The sequence below is a fragment of the Kogia breviceps genome, chromosome 11 (assembly GCF_026419965.1).
Source record: "Kogia breviceps isolate mKogBre1 chromosome 11, mKogBre1 haplotype 1, whole genome shotgun sequence".
NCBI classification, from domain to species: Eukaryota; Metazoa; Chordata; class Mammalia; order Artiodactyla; family Physeteridae; genus Kogia; species Kogia breviceps.
In genome coordinates, this window is record NC_081320.1 from 54,665,380 (window position 1) to 54,678,612 (window position 13,233).

Below are 13,233 nucleotides of genomic sequence, written 5' to 3' on the forward strand. Positions count from 1 at the left end.
ACTTACACTAGAAAGAGAGGAAGGAAATGAGGGGAGAAATGTGAGAAACATCTTGCTTGCCTCTCCACTCCTCACACCCCAGGTCTATGAATGAACAGGTTTTGTTGCTCTCCCCTGCTGGAGACACCGCTGTTTTATTAAATACCAAACAAAGACAGCACTTGCTTCTGGCTACAGCCCATACCAAACAAACTTACTTTTAAAAAGGAATCTTGGCACATGGTAACAAAACCTATATAATTGTCTTGATCTTTAATCTCTATGCCAATGTCTGTTTTACAGATTATGGCCTGAGCCCCTGACAAATCTGCTTAGTGAATTTTTGGCTGACAAATCTGGCAACACAGAGGCTGTCTGAAATACATTCAAAAGGCTAAACGTTTTCATAATAGCTACTTTACATAGCCTAGTAGGTTTCCCTTTAGTACACCAATTAGATTTTTTTTTAAAGTGACAGTGTTAATTTTTATGATTACACACAGAACTGAGATTTTTATTTAATACACTGGGCCTTCTTTTAAAGCTTTTCAAGGGGATCAACCACTTTGCCAACAGACGGGTGTTACAGCAGGGGTGATTATAGTAATTTTTCTTGTAATTGGGAGTCACCATTTGGTTGCTATCTTTCACAAACTCGTTGATTCATCATATAATCCTTTATAATGGGGGTTTGTTGTATGTCACAGGAACGTGCCAAGCAGCCGGGAAATAACAAACAGAGGAACCCCCTGGCTGGTGGGGACCACAAGGGGGTTTTAACATCTGCCCCGTTCTTTAGACTGAAGTACATTTTACTTAATAGCAGTGACCAAACACTGAAAGAAGGGTTTTGGAGGCTTGGGGGAGAATCTGTGTTCTCTCTCAAGAGAAGATGTCTCAAAACACAGATTCTATTACACACCATGACAGCACAGTTTTAAAACGATAAGAAGGTGTAAGTACTCATTAGAATTATCAAAGTCCCTTCCCATAAATCCAAGAATTTAAGACCAAAGCGAATGCAGCATGTTGTCCCTCGGATGCACTTATCACAATTTTACTTTTCATCTCATCTTTTGAAGCCCAGTAGTTAGCAAAGTGCTTTACTGGAACAAATGCACAAATGAGGTTACAGGTGGATATTAGACGCTGCATAACATAAGGGGTAGAGGTCAGAGCTGGAAGAGGGAACCCCTGAGTTCTTGGCCCAAATCTTTCACCTTGGGAGAGTCCTGTGAACAAACCAAAGCCTCAAATCCCCTTAATATTACAAGTGAAGAGGAATGCGGCTGTGACTCCCAAGACTCCCCAAGAAAGAGGTCAACATAAATAAGAGTAAGTCTAGAAATAATCCGTGAGTTAAAGTGCTAAGTACCAGGACTTATAGTTTAACTATGATTTCTGTTAACACTTTGCCTTCTGCAAACCAGTGAAGTTGGCACAGTGATCTATAATGTGCCTTCCATCTGATGCCATGTGCATGTCTCCTTTGGAATTTTCCAAGAGGTTTAGAACAAAACCGCTCATTTTTATGAAAAGTATCTGATGAAACATCTCACCATTTGCTTCTAATGGTTGAGAGGAATGACTTATTGTGACTTCCTTTTCTGCCACATAAAGCCCATGACTATTGACAGACACAGCACCTGAAGAGCGTTTCAGCTGGACCCAACTTTTGAATATCCATTTAACAAAGAACCTGGATTTGCCTTTACATTTAGTCATCTAACTACTGTCTTATGCTCCACGCACCATGTTGAATATGCCCAATCTTACTTAGTTCATAAGATCTGAGATAAAGGTCCTTTGTCTCACCAACCATCTGTTACAAATTAGCCATAATATGAATTAGCCTTAGGTTAGATATCTTCAACAAATCCTTTTAAATAAATAAACATAAAATTCAACTATAAACAAAAAACCTAACAACATGAATAAACAGTTTATTTTACCAAGTTTAACTCTTATGACACCAAAAATAAATCAAGAACATCCTATTATTGATTAGAAATGAGTATGTGTCATGTACTTTTAGACTGCTGCTTCTCCATGACTATTTCCAGAATTTAATGTCACATACTCAATGTCTTCAAAAGGCCATTAGTGATACAGCTCTCTGATAGAAGCTATTTGAATATCAGACCATCAAAGAAGACAGTTGGCAAAATTCAAACTTATTTGGATCTAATAATTCCTTCAGATAACCAAAAATAAAGGCAGGATCCATCCACAGTAATGAAATCTATAAAAGAAAAACAGATAATTTTATGCTTTCTAGGAACCCCTAATCAGTAGGACACTTTAATTACTTAGTCTTCAAATCTGTCCAGTGACACAGGAATTAATAAGTACATTATTGATTAGTAAATAAACAAGCTTTCAGAATGAGGATAAGAAGTTTGTTTCATAAATTACAATCAACATTTAATTTATACAAAAGTAAAAAAAAATTTCTTTGTGAAGCTCAGTTCTACTATTTAGATCAGGAGGACGTTCCACTGATAATGACTTTTATCCCCCTCTTAATGTCCATGACTACAGCACCTACAACATACAAAGTTATAAAACTAGCTTACAGGCGCTATGCCATTCTTTTCCCCAACAGAGGAAAATATTTTCTCAACTTAAGTATATTTAGAAATATTAAATATGCAAGAATCCTTGCCTCTCATGGCTTCCTCTTGTTGGGTACACACATTTCCTTCTGATGAACTACTTGCATCCAGCCAAATGACACTGATCAAATTACAGAGCAAAAAATTATGCACTCTTTGTCACATCCCTTTATTACAGAGCTAACAACTTATTTAATCCCATTAATAAATTTGGTTTGGTAATGGTTTTATCATTTTCCTCTTTGTTTTCATAAACTTAGGAAAAGAGGGAGGTACATGAAGACAAGGGTGTATTAGGATTGATGTAGCTTCAGGTTTTCCTCTTGAGTTTAAAATCATAAACTATTCACTAATGTGAATTCTTAGGAGCAGCCTGTCAGATCCATTGTGATAATTAATATAATGGCATACTGTAAATGCCACTGTTGTTAAGGCTGTTATCTTGGTGATTGCTGTTGTTTCTGACAATGTTATTAATAACATTACTATGTTAATAATGATACTAACAAACAGTGTTAAACACAAACAACATGATGTCCTTTGTACTACACATACATACTGGAATAAGTGCATCTCCTGGGGAGAAGCTGATCGTCTAAATTGTAAGCGACACCCAAAGTACTTGTCTTCCAAGCATCTATATATTGGATGTGAGTGGGTGAGACTTTGCAAAAGAAGAGCCGGGAAAACAGTTTTACATAATAGCTCTTTAGAGTACAAATTGGAAGTTGGAGGATTGTGAGAAGATTTGAAGAAGAGGAATCTTTGGAGAGATGAGACAATGTGAATTGAGAGGTTAGTGAGAACCTAAGATTTAGAATGTTCAAATACCAAAGAAGTATATATTACAGCACTGACAATATAATCACTGGACAACTTTATTTTCCTAATCTTTTTCTGCTTATAAATGCAATATACTCAAATGTAAAACAAAAATGTGCTCAATACAGAATCGTATAAAGAAGAAAGCAAGAAGCATGTATAATACTATCAATGGCTAGATAATTTAAATTTTGAGTCATTTATTTTGTAATGGGGAGAATCCTAATTAGATCGACCATTTAAGTGCTTTTCTAATATTGTGTCACAACCCGTGAGTGGAAGGTACAATCAGTTTTTTGGTTTATGATCAGCATCCTTTTTAAATAATAGAATGGGAGTTTATGCAGTATAATAGAAGTTTTTAATGAAACTTTTATTCATATATATGATGCATGCAGGTACAGGGTCATGATGTAAAATGAATTTCTAAGTGTAGGTCACAGACAAACTCAAACTAACTGCTAAAAGCCTTCAATTGTCATGATTTTAGTTGATTTATTTGAAAAGCGGGAAGGAAATGGTATGGAGCTCTAAAAAATAATGAGACATATTGCACAATGAACTTAATCTTGGTAATGAATACTTTAAAATACTACTTTATTATGATACTGATGGAGACTTCACCTGGTCACATTCATATACGCTAGATGCCACTGAGCAAAAACAGACACTGTCATTAACCTTATGGAGCTCACAAACTAGATATTAATCAAATAACCAAGCAAATACTTGTATAATTTCAGCTGTGATAAATGCCATGGTGCTCAGAGGGTCCATAACAAGGGAATGTAATCTAATTTAATCTAAAGGCAAATTCAGGGAAGGCTGCCCTGAAAAGGTAGCATCATTGCATTTCGAAGGGTAAGTATAAGGTGAAGAGGAGGGAGACATCCCAGACAGATAGGAGAGCATCTTCAAATGTCTGGTCACCAGAAGGGTCCCAGGGAGCACAAAGACCAAATAGTCACCCACTCTAGACCTGCTCACAAACAGACTCTCCCAGGTGCTCTCTGACCTGGATTTAGCATAGATGTTGGTCTAGTGGGAAGAGACAGCATCTTTCCTTGATGACATTAAAGAAAAAGAGCCCAACTGCTTCAAAAAGTTTGGAAGATTCTCTGCTTGAAATATAAACATGGGTGGGTTAGATGATCTTTTACGTAGCCTTCCAATTCTGCTTTTTATTTTGATTTTTTGTGTTAAATTGTGCTGATAGTTCACCTGTGGATCAGACAGCTCCTGAAAAGGCATAAAATATAAGTGGAGGGCTTCCCTGGTGGCGCAGTGGTTGAGAGTCCGCCTGCCGATGCAGAGGACATGGGTTCGTGCCCCGATCCGGGAAGATCCCACATGCCGCGGAGTGGCTGGGCCCGTGAGCCATGGCCGCTGGGCCTGTGCGTCCGGAGCCTGTGCTCCGCAACGGGAGAGGCCGTAACAGTGAGAGGCCCGCGTACCATAAAATATATATATATATATATATATATATACGTTAAAAAAAAAGATATATATATATATATATATATATATATATATATATATATATATGTGGAGATCTTGAGGATCAATGCTTGTCTTTATGGACAAATATTCACTTGTACCCCTGGTAATAATTTCTTCATAGAACACCAGTATACCCCTCATAATAATAACAGCCCATCACTGTCTCTGCTTAGGAGAAAAAAAATCTCCTAACCTTTTAAATATGTCTTCCATACACTGAAAGACACACAAAAACAGTCTGATCAGCTATAATCTTGAATTCTAAAAACTGTAGGGTAGAGGAACATTTTGGACTCTTGGTTTCTTCTATTCTAAAATCACTTGGCAGCTTTCTAGGTATTTAGCATTAGGAGGCTTTAATTTTAAAAATGCCAAGTTTTCCAAAACAGAAGCAAATTTAATTTAAGCAGATAGTTCTGGAAAGCCCAGTCTCTTAAGGTAGAAATGTGTAATAGAGTAGGAAAAAAAAAAAAAAAAGAAAGAAAGAAAATTAGGATAGGTGAAGAGAGGGTGTGGGCTGGGGAAAGAAGTTTATTCATTTAATCATTTGCAAAATGAAATATAAAGTACACATTTTGTCATTAGAACTATCTAACAACGCTTTCTCAGAGCCATTTTAGTAGATAATTCTCTCTCCAATGTTGGCTACCAAAAATAATTTGTCTTTAAAGCATTGTTTCACATTTGGTCTGCAAATTCATTTATACATACATTCAACTAACACTAATTAGATGCATATATAATTATGATTTCAAATATTTACTGACTTATCCTGATATGAAAAAAAAAAAATCCCTTCAATCTATTTCCTACATGAGGATAGGAATGCTTTTGTAAATCTCATCATGACATTCCTTGTTTCAATGGTATTCCTCTGCACTTTAGATAAAAATCTAAATCCACCTCATGGCTTTTTATAAAGTTCTACAGAAGTCTGGTTCTTGCCTCTTTGCCAGCTTCATCTCACCAGCCCTCAATTACCACGCTCTGGTCACACTGGCCAGCTCTCAGCTCTCACCGCTGAAATCGAGGCCATTTCCTCACAGAGAGTAGAATTTTCTCCACACTTCACTTGTATGATATTCCTCTATTCTTTAGGTCTCCACTTAGATGATGTGGTGGAAACACCAATGGAAATTATGTCCCCACCCTGCACTCTTTCTTCATAATATTTACCACAATTTATAATCATGTATATTTTTGAATGAATCTTTTAAACATATATATTGTTTTCCTCCACTAGACAGTAGGCCCCAGAAGGGCAGAGGTCTGTCTGGGTTCTTCAGCACTGTATTCCTAAGTTTGGCTCAATAAATATCTACAGAATGCCTTTGTTTCAATCCTAGATTCACCACCAATTATTTAGCCTGGCACAAGTCACTTAACCTTTCTGAAATCAATTTTATCATCATCTTAAAATGACTATAAGACTGCCTTCCTTTTGTATTATATTTCGGTTTTTCTTTTAAAAAAACACCATTGCCTAGAAGAGAATAGGGCTTAGTAAATGAATAAACTTCTTCCCCCCTCCCTGGTTTCACTTCCATGCATATCTAAGAATGATTCAACACTCTGTCCAAAATAAAGCAATGATTCACAAGTCTGGCATTTACCAGCCACTAGTTAACTTTTCCCTTCTTACTCCCCAATTAAGAGAAAGCTCATTTTGAGGTTTAATGGAGAGTGTCGCAGGTTCATCAGAGTTCAATTCAGCAGTCTGGAGCAAATCTGTAATAATCCATGACCACACACCAGTTTGTATTTTTCCACTAATAAAACTCAAGAGTGGCTATGTTCAAATGGAATTTTGCAGGTCATTAATCCATTCTAAGGACTGACTCTTTTGGCTGTTTAATTGGGAAACAGTGGTGGTAGGAGCAGATTAAGAATCTGGATTTACCTAAAAGATAAGGTGGTAGACTGTTTCAATTTTATTATTTTATACTTCCAAAGAATTTCTGAATGACTTAAACAGAAAAATTCTAAAAGCTACTGTCACTTTTTAAAGTCAAACAGGATTTAGGTAAGATTTGCAATGATTCCATAAAATGCTAAGCTCTGGTGGGCCAGAAAGTTTCTTTCTTATTTGAACCTTATTTGTCCTTTCTCGTTCTGAACTGACCACAGTCCTCTATTTTGCTGCCTCAGAAAGAGACTTATTCCTCTTGTTAGTGATTGGTGGAAACACAGGTATGTGCCACAGTTTTGGCCAATGAAATGTAAGCAGATGTCTGGGGTGGGGAGCGGTGCAGGGCAGGGGTAGAGTCTAGGATAGCATTTTCTCTCTTTAAATGGTACATTAGAAAGGGACATTCCCTTTTTCTGCCTCTGGATGTTATGAACTGCAAGATATCTGGTATATGGCAGCTGTTTGGAAATGGCAGCTCAGGGTATGTGGAACAAGAAATATTATTATCTGCATTTTACAGAAAAGAAGTGTACAAACGCAGAAGGACTGGGCAGAGTCCAATCTACTCAGAACACAGAAGCCTCAGTTGTCAATTATATCTGATAATTCTCCACTCCCCCACTCCCCTTTCCCCCCCCCCATCTTCCAACCAGTCCTGGAAGTTTTAATCTTGGCAAATGCCTACACCAATGCCCAAACACCATATTCTTAAATTTAAATTCTAAAGTACCAACTGGAAGAAAGATGGCCATTTACTAATCTCATACTTCAAAGGGGGATACTTGGATAGATGGATGGATAGACGATAGATCTCATATATGCACTTATTTAACATATATTCAATATATGTATAATTAACATATATCTCACATACACATTTAACATATATACTTTTAACAAATATATTTAACAGGTACTTTTACATATGTATATTTTACACGTATATTTTACGAGTGCGGTATGTGTATGTGTATACAGAGATAGAAGAAACAGAGACAGAGACAGAGAGAAAATAGTTAATGGCTTATGGAAATCCAAAACTGTACTGGGAACAATCTTCAATCCCCAGAAATTCATAGATTCAGAGGTTACGTGAATGACTAGCCTTGTTCTTTTGCCAGCACACTGATGAAGAAAGTTCAGGAAAGCAGTGTCAGTGAGCAGTCTCCTTATCTCTGAAGGGGTTTTAATAACTAACTGTCCTTCCTCTCCTTTATCTCTCTATCTTCTATGAAATTGTAATGACTGGCCCTAAAGATGATAACTGAATGTCTGCAGTGATTTAATCCTGTCACACACAGTAAAGACACAGCTAGAAACTGTTGATATCAGGAAATATCAGATTTCTGTAAGAAAAGGAAACAAATGATCATCTCTAGAAACGTTCAGTTGCAGTTTAAAGAAGATGCATATGAAGCTAAAAACAAACAAGTCATGTACCACAATGTTCACTGCAGCACTATTTACAATCGCCAGGACATGGAAGCAACCTAAGTGTCCATCGACAGATGAATGGATAAAGAAGATGTGGCACATATATACAATGGAATATTACTCAGCCATAAAAAGAAATGAAACTGAGTTATTTGTAATGAGATGGATAGACCTGGAGTCTGTCATACAGAGTGAAGTAAGTCAGAAGGAGAAAAACAAATACCGTATGCTAACACATATATATGGAATCTAAGAAAAAAAAATGTCATGAAGAGACTAGGGGAAGGACAGGAATAAAACACAGACCTACTAGAGAATGGACTTTAGGATATGGGGAGGGGGAAGGGTAAACTGTGACGAAGTGAGAGAGTGGCATGGACATATACACACTACCAAACGTAGCGTGGATAGCTAGTGGGAAGCAGCCGCATAGCACAGGGAGATCAGCTCAGTGGTTTGTGACCACCTAGCGGGGTGGGATAGGGAGGGTGGGAGGGAGGGAGACACAAGAGGGAAGAGATATGGGAACATATGTATATGTATAACTGATTCACTTTGTTGTAAAGCAGAAACTGATTCACTTTGTTATAAAGCAGAAACTAACACACCACTGTAAAACAATTATACTCCAATAAAGATGTTAAAAAAAAAAAAGATGTGGCACCTATATACAATGGAATATTACTCAGCCATAAAAAGAAACAAAATTGAGTTATTTGTAGTGAGGTAGATGGCCCTAGAGTCTGTCATACAGAGTGAAGTAAGTCAGAAAGAGAAAAACAAATACCGTATGCTAACATATACATATGGAATCTAAAAAAAAAAAAGAAAGAAAGAAAGAAAAAGGTTCTGAAGAACCTAAGAGCAGGGCAGGAATAAAGACACAGACGTAGAGAATGGACTTGAGGACACAGGGAGGGGGAAGGGTAAGCTGGGACAAAGCAAGAGAGTGGCATGTACATATATACACTACCCAATGTAAAATAGCTAGCTAGTGGGAAGCAGGCGCATAGCACAGGGAGATCAGCTTACTGCTTTGTGACCACCTAGAAGGGTGGGAGGGAGACGCAAGAGGGAGGAGATACGGGGATATATGTATACATATAGCTGATTCACTTTATTATAAAGCAGAAACTAACACACACCATTGTAAAGCAATTATACTCCAATAAAGATGTTAAAAAACAGACAAGTCTCCACTGACAGTCATTCCAGAATGACCCTCGTTCTGTCTCAATTTTTTTTGTTTGTTTGTTTTTTTTTGCTGTACGCGGGCCTCTCACTGTTGTGGCCTCACCCATTGTGGAGCACAGGCTCCGGACGCGCCGGCTCAGCGGCCATGGCTCACAGGCCCAGCCGCTCCGCGGCATGTGGGATCTTCCCGGACCGGGGCACGAACCCGTGTCCCCTGCATCGGCAGGCGGACTCTCAACCACTGCGCCACCAGGGAAGCCCATGTCTCCATTTTTATCACGGAGCACAGCTGCACTTCAACCACACCTTCAAATGCTAAAGTTAGGAGTGGAATGTTTGATTTTGGTTTTCTACTTTGGTTGAGAAACTTGACATCTTGACTCTCTCTCTAAATGTAATAATCCTGTGCCTCTGTATCTAGTATTACACCTGGTAAACAAGTCTGAGGGTAGGAGTGGCCCCCTCTCTTGACCTGGGACTTGCAGGACGGCAAGGAGTGTGATTTAGAAAACCAAGAATTTGGCATGGAAGTAGCTGGTTTTTTTTTTTTTCTTTTTAAAGAAACATAATTATCGGTACTTCTCATTAATTCATAAATTATGTGCCTCCCCTCCCATCTCTAAACCATTAAACCCCAACCAATGATTTAACCATCTTATCACTAAAAGCAGAATAACTTTCTTTTTTGCCTGTTGGCGTGTATTCCTCTGGACTCCCCTCCCCCTTTTTTCCTACTCTGATCAGTGAGCCAGGAAGAAGTTGAAAACAATAAGTTTCAATGTTTAACAAACATCATGTCATACCACAGACCTTATAAATGTCAGCAGTAGGCCTTCAGAATTAAAAAGTATACTGATAATTTATTTTTGTTTTACTAGTGTCTTATTTTTAAATTCAGGAAACCGGTTTGAATAGGTAGTCTTTTTATGGGTATCAACACATTAACAATAAGAAATATATTGTCTATTATAGGAAAGATATTAAAACAGAATGCTCTGACATCTAGGATTATAATATTGCCAAAATATGTCACTAAACCCAGAATCATATATGTGCAATATGCTGCTTCAAGAAAAATATGGATTTAAAAATCACAGCTTATAAAACATTATAAGCTGTGATTATAAGACTATATTTTAACATGACATAATGGAGGATATATTAGTCAGTGTTTCTCGTAAATGAATCAACCCATTGCATAATTACAATCATATTTAATCATGAAAGCAAAGTACAGAGAGCAACATAATCTCCTTTCTATTTGGACAATTCATCTCAGACTAGAATTAGCCTGAAAGCAAATCCCTTGAGGGTTGCTTGTCTGGTTATACCTGACCATTCAATAGAAATTAAATGTTTTTAAAATTCTGGGTTTGAACAGAAACGGCTTTCTAAAATAAATGTAGTTTGGTTTTTTTTTTAATGCAATCACTCAGTGTTTGTTTAATGTTTGATTCACTCAATAGCAATTCCACCCTTAAGCATTTGTGAAGTAGTTTGTGGACATGCTTGCAGTAGTATACTTATGTGCAAAAATCAAACATAAAAACTGATCACATGCTCACAGCTGGAAACCGTGTCAGGCTTTATTCAGGAAGGTATCAGGCATTATCATTTAGCGCTCCCACAGCGGGAGGAAAAATGGTGGCACAGAGGAGAACGATCACATCAGACACACTCCAGGGGTTTCCTTTCCCTACATTGTTCCTCTCCCAAATGTAACTCTTTAAATTTTAAATAGGAAAAGAACACACAGAATCATTGCTCAGAACAAAAAAAGGAGGAGGAGGAGTGGATATGGAGGAGGAAGGAAGTGGTAAAACAAGAAGGAAAACATTTCTCATTAAATAAAGTGAATACTAGAAAGTCCAACAGATACTTTCATGTGTCCTTAAGACCTAAAGAAGCACACACATCAAAGAGGTTTTGAAGATCTACTTTAGTTCAGACAGACCAGTGTTTTCCTCTGCCCTGTTTTACTATTGTTGACTGAACAATTACTCCTTAGTAATCAAGTGCAAACGTATTCAAGAATAGCTAATTGATGAGGTTTTGCCTTGTAAACCTACACTTAATGGATACCATATATAGTAATATTGTATTCAGGTGTAAATTCAGGTGAAGACACCTGAACTGGAGCACATTTTATTTTTCCTTTTCCAGAGTAGATGTCATCTTCGAACCCTGTTATCTAATTCTATTTCTTCATAGAAAATTATAATTTAGGAATGAATATTAACCTTTGAAAATCTGAATTTTCACATTAGTCCTTGTTTAATACAATAAGACCACCATTATTTTAGAAACAATTATTACAATACTAGATTTATTTTTCCAGAAAAGCAACATTCAGTAGAGGTTTAGTTTCAGCAAGTGGAGAAATTTCTAAAGAAACGATTGCTGATTCACAGAAATCGTAGTCCATGCCAACGGACAGCAGTGGTATAACCAGCTCTTGAAGGTCCACAGATGGATGATCAATTCAGTGTTTCTTCTCTGATCTATCTGCTGCACCAACCACTCCACCTCTGGACATTGCAGGCACTCTTTGGATACTTTGTAGTGGGGACTGAAGAGTGGCCCTTTGAGCCCCAGTCACTTGCTGTCTACTCTGCTTTGGGGATGGTTTGAGAAAGAAATCTTTATCAGCATGTAATAGCTAAGTAAAAGTAGAAATAGGTCTTTGTCCATCAATCAATCCTTTTGTAAATCCCCTACGATTAGAGATGAATCATCCTCATCCCTGAATTTCATACTGAAAAATTATGGTGAAACTCCAATGTGTCTTTCTTTCGACTCTGTCAGAAATACAGAAACTAAGCCATCAACAGATTAATTACATGTTTAGCCTAAGGTAAATCTTAAATAAAATTTAAATGTGACCTCTAGCCTCCTGACTGCAAGGCTGTGCTTTCCATCAGCTCCTATTCTAAATCCTGCGTGTGTAAGTATATAGACATATAAATATAGATAGTACACATACATGTGAATAAATGTAGTATATATATATGTGAATACACACACCCGCATACATATACATATGTATATATGTATACATATACATATGTATACATATATACATATACATATGTATATATGTATACATATACATATGTATACATATGTACATATATACACATATCCTTTTAAACTTTTAGTTTTTTTCTAAAAGGAGACAAATACAATAGATCCTTAGGCAGAAATAAGAAGAAAAAAGCTGAATATGTGCATTTTCTTTTTAAACAGGGAATCAGATCAGCCTAACAAGATGTTTCCCTGAAATATTGGCCTCAAATGAGTCCATTCAGCCATGGCAAGGAGAGGTTTCCAGCCAAAACATTTAATTAGTGCCCAATTAAGACAGCCAGAGTGATGTGAAGTCCGGGCTCTGGCCGCATGCATGCCTCAGGATGGGTAAGCAGCTTAAGTGAGTCTAGTCTGACTAAAAGCTGTCAACTGTCAAACTGTCAGTGGGCCATATGGGTCAGGCAGCATCTCTCTGAAGAATCTGGCTTGTCCACTTATCAGGGGAAAACACCTCCTACACCTCTGGGTTGACAAATACCCAGCAGTTCCTCAAAGTGGGAAGGAATTGAAGTCTTGGTCAGATTAAAGGAAGAGCCATGTCATGTCCCCGTTTCAACTTTCCTGGCACCTCATCAGCTAGAGAAAAAGGTCCAAACTCCTTCACATGGCAGACAACACCCCTGCCTAATTATCTGGCCTCATCTTTCATCCCCCTCCCCTCCCACTTTATCCTCAGATGACGCTGAACTGCTT